Here is an 8,673-nt window from a genome sequence, read left to right on the forward strand (position 1 = left end):
TATTTAGAAGTTTTATTTTTAAATGATATAAATGCTGTCCCTTTATAGCTTGAACTTTTGAACTTAATTTTAAATAACTAAGACAGCGGTGAGAACTGCAAAACAGTGGCAATAGGGGCACTGAGAAGTTTCCCTGAAATATCCAACACCAAGAGTCAGAACCCAAGTATTTGACCAATAATTTATTTTAAGACATAGTTTTATGAGGCAGATTGTCTTTCATTTGATGCATCTTAAGTTATGAAATTTTTTCTACTTAATAATTGTGAAGTACGTCTGAAGTCTATCAACATTACAATATTTTCCTATTTTCCTCTTAAATTCATCAGTGTTACTAAGAACTGGAAGATCAACTACTCAGCATTGCTAGAATAAAGATTTCTGTTAAGATATGATTATGCATATTTTAGATTAAAATAAGTCTTCTCAGGCTGTGGCTGTGGCTCAGTGGTAGCGCACTTGCCTGACAAGTGTGAGGCAGGGAGTTCAATTCTTAGCACCACATATAAATAAATAAAAATAAAGATCTATTTAAAAAAAGCAAGTAAGTGTTTTAAAAAAAATAAAATAAAATAAGTCTTCTCTTTTGTTTTAAAAAATGAAGAGGAACATGTAACTTTAACTGTGCTCCAATTATTCTGCCAGAAATCAGGATTATAATTGTTAGAGTACCCAAGAAATAAGGTTGTGATGAAAATAACATGTTGATTGTTATAAGATTATTTTTAAAAAATAATTTATCTAGTTTTTTAATCCTCAAGATTAAAACAGAAACAAAACCAAACAAACAAAAAACATTTTTTTTATTATTTCTTACCCTTACAGAAAACCTAGATTGGTTTTATTTTTTGAATTGATGTGGTTTATGTGTGCAATGGTTAAGGTGAATTGTCACCTTTGTTGGATTAAGAAATAAAGGAGATTTAGAGATTTCTGGGTGGGTCAAGAGGGTGTGTCTAGGAATGATTAGCATATGGAATAGCCAACTGAAATGAAGACTCTCCCTAACTGGGGGCAATACAGTCCAATAGGGTGATGGATTGGATGGAATAAAAATAGGAAGAAGAAAGAAGCAACAGCAGATGCCATCTTGATTCTTTTTTAACTGTTTCTTGATTGCTGTTTTGAGCATCTGAAATTGTCTGATTCTGGCTTCTTCACTCTTCCAAAGAAGACTATGCCAGTGATTCCCTAGGGAGTTTCCAGAAACTTGCAGTCTTTGACTTGGAATTGATACCTCTTGTTTTGAAGCTTAAGCCTCTTGAACTGTACAGCTACTTGTTCTTCCAACTCTCCAGCCTGCAGGTATCCTTTGTGGAACACCCAACTTCTGGTCGACCTAAAAAAATACCGATTTATAATTATACTTCCTATTGGTTTCAAATATATATATATATATATATATATATATATATATATATATATATATATATATATATATATATATATATTTGATTTTGTGAGTTTTACTTTTAAAGAGCTGGTCTCTTTCTAGTGAACTTCTCATACTTCATTGGCCCAAGTAGACTTTCCTAAATAAACCTGCTTTCATTTTCCTTTTATTGAAAAGATGAATGGAAACAATTATAATTGTTTGTAGGCCCCTTATGACCCAAGTCCTACACCCACAGCCAGATGATTAATATTCAAATTTCTATTCTGGTGGGAGCAGAAACTCAGTATGGCAGGAATATGAGTTATCTAGTCAGAATTATGCCTGACATAAAGCTGAAGGCTCTCCTTTTGCATCAGTTCTTTTGTGTTATAGAATAGAGTTTGTACTACTTTAATGACCATTTTTTAAGAAAATTAAAATGTAGTTATTACTCCCCAGGTATGGGTCTGAAGAACCATTTTGCCTAATCAGACTCAGAAATAACATGTTGCTGCTTCTTCTTCTTCTTCTTCTTCTTCTTCTTCTTCTTCTTCTTCTTCTTCTTCTTCAAAAATATGGATTCCAGAATGAAGCAAGCCTTCCAGAAGGAAATCATCTGCCCTATCTGCATGAAGTACTTTATAGATCCAGTCACCTTAGCCTGTGGGCACAGCTTTTGTAGGCCCTGTATCTACCTTGGCTGGCATGATCTCTCAGTTCTTGTTACCTTCTCTGTATGCAAGCAGATGGTACAGAACAGAGACTTTAAAACAAATGTTTGTGTGAAGAAACTGGCAGCCCTGACCAGGAAAAAAAAAAACAAACAAACAGTCTTTGCCAATTTCTGAGCTTGGAGTAACACATGCGTGAGACTCATAAGGAGATGAAGAAGATTTTCTGTGAAGAAGACAAGAACTTTCTCTGTTTGCTCTGCTCTAAATCCCAGGAGCATGAAGCTCACACACATGGCCAATCGAAAGTGCTGCTGAGGAGCACAGGGAAAGTGATTCCTCTGCAGATCCATTCTTAAAAAATCAAAGAAATCAACATGGGTCTGTTTTCTTGGGGGAACAGATGACTCTATGTTTCCCATTCAGAATGCCTTCTGGGTTCCAAGTCTCAGGCTTCCCATATTTGACAAACATCTGAAAGGAACAAAGAAAACATAATGACCCTATTATTTTCAATGAGGTTAATTTATCTCTCATTTCTGATTTCTTCCCTATGTGAAGGTCTGAATGTTACACTATTTTTTTGCTGCTTCTCTAACTTATGGTTCTTGTACAGAAGAATCTGCTGAAGAAAATGCAATGTTTATGGGAAAAATATTGTGAAAGTCACAGAAACCTGGCCATGGAGATATTGACTATGGACTCATGGGAGGTTAGTGCTATACTTCTGCCTTCAACATAAACTTAGGGGTCATATATGCAATATTTAAAGTAGGAAATAGATCTGAAACTCTAGTATTCTCTAGGATTGAACAAGAAAGGGGAGGAGTCAATAGTAAAAGTATTTCCTCAGTTTCTAGTTATACCAGTTTGGCCCTTAGATAGGGTTTCTATTTGAGACACAGATATTATCAAAATTACTCTGCTTTACTACATGTAAAGGTACACTTAGTACTTACACAACAGGTATAAAAAACTAGGCCATTTCAAAATGTCATATGTGCTGGGATGATGTAAATGGCAGGCAAAAGTGGCATTTGGTAGTTACTGAAAATTCAAATGTAGCTTCCAAAGCAGATTAAGCTGACTGCTAGTGAAAAATAAGTGGTCATAAATGGGTGCAAAATTTCAGAGAGAGGGATAAATGGTTCAAATATAAGAACAGTCTGAAATTACTCCAAAGAATTAATATTTAACAGCATTATATAAAGTATGGAGGGGAAATATGATTAGTGAAGCAGCTTTGTGTTTGAGTAGAAGATTACAAATTTGAGAATAATTTTTAAATAACTAATTTTTTTGTGGATGTTTATCCTGAGTGTCTTATAATTTAAATTAAAATTAATTTAAAAATTGTTTCATGATAACTCTATTACAAATAATAAGCTAAATAACATGCAGAAAACAAGGCTGCAAAAATCTCTTATTGGAAAGGTTAAGATACAAATCAGAAAGGAAAATGACCATCATGTAAATAAGTAAAATTCTTGATATATTAGAGCACAATAACATTTTTTAGACTAATTAAGCAGGAAAGGTGAAAATGAGTAAAAGAGCACAGACTGCAAATTAGGTTTAAATTTTAAATAGTTGGTGGCAAAATTTTTAACTCAAAAAATGCTTTAAGATTAAATTCTGAAGAGGAACATAGCCATAGAATGTCAACCCAGAGAGAAGCACATAATAAATAATTGCACTGGTATATTGGGAGGGAGGTTACTGAAGTTATGGTAAAGTTGATGTCATAGATTGGAATGACTTTTGAAGAGAATTTAAGAAAATGGTATCAGAGAGATAATAAGATCAGGTGCTAAATGACACTTCAGTATTACAGTTAGCTGGGTGAAGTGCTTGGAGATGACTATTGTACTCTGAAGTTACAGTATGTAGGTTTAAGTGAATTGGCTTAAACTCAAGAAGAGTGAATGGATTTCAATCTATTCATTGTAGTCTAAAGTCCTTAAGTATGAAATGGGTTATGTTTCCTCACATATGGGTTGGAAAGGATAAAACAATTTTTGTGTGTGTGTGTGGATTGTTTTAGAAAACTCTTTATCATGAATTAAGTGAATGTAACCTGTTGATTAAAACTGTTGATGCAGAGAAAAGGACATGGTAGTGCAGTCTTGTAATCTCAGCTGATTGGGAGGCTAAGGCAGAAAGATTACAAGTTTGAGTCTAGCCTCAGCAAATTAATTAGAAAGAAAGAAACGAGCCATGAGTATTTGTAAAAAAGGAAAGGAATAAAAATTTGTGGATTCTGAAAGTTTGACAAGATGAAGGCTTAAATATGATTGTTAATAATACAAATAAGAATCTGGGAGTTTATTTTATTTTTTGTTTGTCCTTTTAAAATACACATGACAGTAGAATGTACTTTGACCTATTATTCATACTTAGATTATAACTTATTCTGATTAGAATCCCATTCTTGTGATAGTACATGATGTGGAATTCCAATGGTGGTATATTGATATATAAACATAGGAAAGTGAAGTCCTAGAATTAGGGAGTTTCAACAGGATTTAGAGGGATAGGTTCATATTTTGATGAATTTAATTTTACTGCAGAACTACATATATTTAAGAAGAGAAGCAATCAGAGTTGAATATGGGAAGATGCCTCCATTTTACTATGAGGAAGAATGGCATCATTCAGACAAAATGCAGAAAGAGAGGAAAGACATTTTTGAGCAGCTCAAAGAGAGTAAAACCAGAATGATTCATATGACAGAGATCTCAAGATGACCTGAAGGAAATATGCCACAGACAAGATGTGGAGTCACTCCAGGTAACTACTGATACATGGGGATATAGGACAGGCATGTATAGCTATTTCATTTCACAACTGAAATCCACTTCCCTTGTTGCTTCAAGTTTGGTTGTACAAACATATTTCTCCACAACTGTGATTACTTTGCTACGAGGTCACTTCTTCCAAGAAATTCTAAAAACAAGGATCCCTCCTATGTTATCTGTAAGTAACAAAAATGTATGGAATGATTAATGGATAGTCCCCTTCTGAAAATCAACAACATATTTGGGACTTTTAGAAATTCACCAAGTAGTAAGCTGCACATGGGTATTCTTGTTAATTCACAGACATAACAAGATGGGGTGATTCAGGAATATTGACCTTATTGTTACTGCTTTGTGTCTGCTCACCTGAGACACAGGGTCTTTAGACAATTGCTGGGATTTATTTATGGTTGCAGCAGAACCCAGACTCCACAGCATCATCCCCTCCCACACACACAGAATATTGCAGAACCACACTTTACCAGGATTCTATAGTGGACTGTGTTCTATTGAGTAGAAAAGAAGTTGGAAATGCACCCTAGGATGGAAGACAGAACTTCTTGGGAACTAGTAGCTTCTGGAGCTGATTCAAAAATCTCACACTGTACTTAATGGTAGAGGGATCTTGTAAAAATCACTCAGAATTTTTATTTTTCTTTTCCCAGGTCATTGGAGACACAATGTACAGGTGAATGTTTACATGCCTCCCAACAGATCCTTTTGCAGTTTTTACAGTACTTGTCAGGACTATTACAGCGCATGATTCATTGGAATACTCAGTCCCTCTTGTAATTGATCTGCTTTTTTCTTCCCCCACCTATTTGACATCTCTCTTAGTTCTCATTCTCAGTAATTTTAGGAGTAGCTTCAATAAAAATGTTGCAAAAGAGAAATTATTTCAAAATCCTTCCATTCCTGGTTTTCTTTCCAGTTCTGGAAAGCCTATGCAGATGAAGGAGAAATACTAAGTATACACAAGGTTGATGAAGTCAAACACCTCACAGAGCTAATAGTGGGAACACAGGCTAACAGGAGAGGTAGAGTGCTCCAATGTGTGAAACCTCTAGAGATTTGTTAATTTTGTATGTATAAGTTGACAGTTTAAAATGATAGTTGAAATAAACTTAAAGCATTAGAACTCTGTGGGTCCTCCAGGCTAGCTCAGCTCCAGAAACCAGATATCACTGCCTAGAATTCTTCTGACAGTCTCCCTGTGAAGGAGGCAATAGCCAGTTCTAGTTCTTAGAGAAGCTTTTGACTGCAGATAGGGAGATTTCAGTGCAGACTGGAAATGGACACCAGATTTTTACTCTTATATATATGCAAGTGAACAGAAAACTAAGCATATTTACAGAATTTGAGGAGTATCAGAAAGGATTAAAATGGATTTCAACAGCATTTAAAATATATTTAAATATTTAGGAACTGTGAATAAGAATTAATTTCACAAAGTGATGATTTCTGTATTTCCACACCTGTGTGTTGCTAGAATTGTTATAAAGGGTCATATCAAGAAAAGTCATGATTTTCTGACTTTACATATGTTCACTGCATCTTCTTTATTGCAGGATTGAATCTATGCAGCTGTATATAGCCCAGCCTCTGAATCCAGAACTCAGTGCAGGGCCCATCACTGGATTAATCCACAGCTCAATTGCTTTCAAGGTAAACATAAGCGCTTTGTCAGTATTCTCATATGTATTATTTGTTCTTAGGACCACATGGGTGGTATTTCCCTTTTATTAAATATCTTACTTATTTTTATAAATAAATAATATGACTGCAAATCCTTGAGTATGTATCTATAGTCAAATTTACAGTATAAAGAGTGAAAAATAAAAAAAAACTACATAAATATAATCCAGGCTCATATGTCCTGAGGTATATATAAAACAAGCAATATAAAAATTGGTAATTTTAATAAACAGAGATATACTCAGATTTAAGTTTCATTATTCAATTTCACAAACAAATTTATGCAGTTGTTCAGTATGTTCAGTATTTTAAAAAAATGGCCCTGGCATTTTAACTTGGGGCCTCCCACATATTAGGCAAGCACCCTACCAGTTAGCCAGATATGCAGCCCCAGTATTTTTTGTAACAGAGTCTCATGAATTTGCCCAAGCTGGCGTTGAACTTTTCATCTGCTTATCCCAGTCTTCTGGGATTTCAGACATAAGCCACCTTACTCTGCTAAATTTGAATTGTTAGGAGAAGCTTTGGGGGGTAAATAGTTGAATAGTACTTTATGTTGTTTGTACCATGGGTATATATGATTTATATGACATAAAATTTTGAATAGCTATAGAAAATCTGAGAAAATAAATCAACTTTATCACCAAGAAAGGAAAATAAAAATAAAAATGATTTCAGTTTGCTCAATATAAAAAGCTGCATGTTAAATCTCATAAATTCAGGGCAGTGCAGAACATGCAGAAAACTTAGGGATAGTGAAAAGATTTGCATAAATAAATATTAAATTATTCTTTCTAAAATTACAAGATTTGAGGAATAACAGAAAGGATTGAAGTGGATTCCAGCAGCATGTACAATATATTTGAATATTTAGGAAATGAAAAAGAATTAATTTCATAAAGTGATACTTTCTAAAATATATAAATAGATTTTTATACAGTTGCTTATAAAAGCTTACAAGAGAGAAAATCTTCACCTCTCATCCAAAGAATGACACCTTTTTTTTTTTGAAATAGGAATATTTTTCTGATACTTATTTTTTATGTCTCCAGAGAGTTCAGGACATCCTCTCTGTAGCTATTTTGAAACAAAAATAAAATTAAAAGATATTGGTTTCATATTCAACTCAATATTTGATTTTTCACATTGTCAACAAATTTATGAGTCTGTGGTAAGGAATTTATTTGTTCTGTAGAATTACTATTCATGCCCTTAATTTATTAGATTTTTACATCCAAAATCATTGTTGCTGTTACAATATCACATTTCTCAGTAATATCATTTCTTCACAGGAAGACTTTTTTTAAAGACTTTAACTTCTTATTTTTTACATTCATGTCTGCAATATTTTTCTGACAGTTGCTATTACTCTGTGTCCTGAAAGAGCCAACTGCCACGTCTTCCTGTAAAGAGAGTTGAGAAGCATGAATGTTGGATGTGATCCACAAGGTGCCTCCTGGATCAGCCTAACATCAGAATGCTTTCTTGCGTGGGGTACTCAGACTTTTACCATTGGTAGATATTACTGGGAGGCGAAGTGGGAGACCCTTGAAACTGGGCAACTCTTGGAACTGGGCTTTCGGAGTCTGTAATGATTATTGGAAAAAGAACAGAAATTACAAGATGGATGAGTTGGAGGGGCTCTTACTTCTTGGATGTGTTAAGGAAGGTTTCCATTACAATCTCTTTACCACCTCCCCAATTGTACTTCAATATGTACCAAGGCCCATTAGTCAAATAGGAGTATTTCTGGGTTATGAAGTTAGAACTGTGAGCTTTATTAATGTTGCTCAAATTTGCTGATATACAGGATTCATTCCTGTACCTTTTCTCCCTATCTTTAGCTTGTTTTCTGCTGTCATCACTTGTGACCAGACATAGATAAGGACTATGCCCCAATGTATGGGAAATTCAACATCTAAGGAAGCCCTCCACCTTGGGTCTTATCAAACATGACAAACAGGTTGCATTTTGTTAACTTTACATTCCTTCTAATGTTGTGAAAACCTATTTAATGTGTTATTAATTATGGTGATAATATTAAAAGCCCATATATTCCTAAAATTTATGTTTTTTAAAAATTTATTCATTTGAGGAATATAATTGCCTATGGTACATGAAACAGAATATACTT

The 8,673-nt window shown here is 34.1% G+C and overlaps 1 pseudogene; it reads left to right on the plus strand.

The window, feature by feature from the left end:
- Positions 1 to 1,950: 1,950 nt before the first annotated feature.
- LOC143386063 (tripartite motif-containing protein 51-like) lies at positions 1,951 to 8,410 on the plus strand (annotated as a pseudogene).
- The last annotated feature ends 263 nt before the right edge of the window (positions 8,411 to 8,673 follow it).

Source organism: Callospermophilus lateralis, assembly GCF_048772815.1.
Source record: "Callospermophilus lateralis isolate mCalLat2 chromosome 14 unlocalized genomic scaffold, mCalLat2.hap1 SUPER_14_unloc_1, whole genome shotgun sequence".
NCBI classification, from domain to species: Eukaryota; Metazoa; Chordata; class Mammalia; order Rodentia; family Sciuridae; genus Callospermophilus; species Callospermophilus lateralis.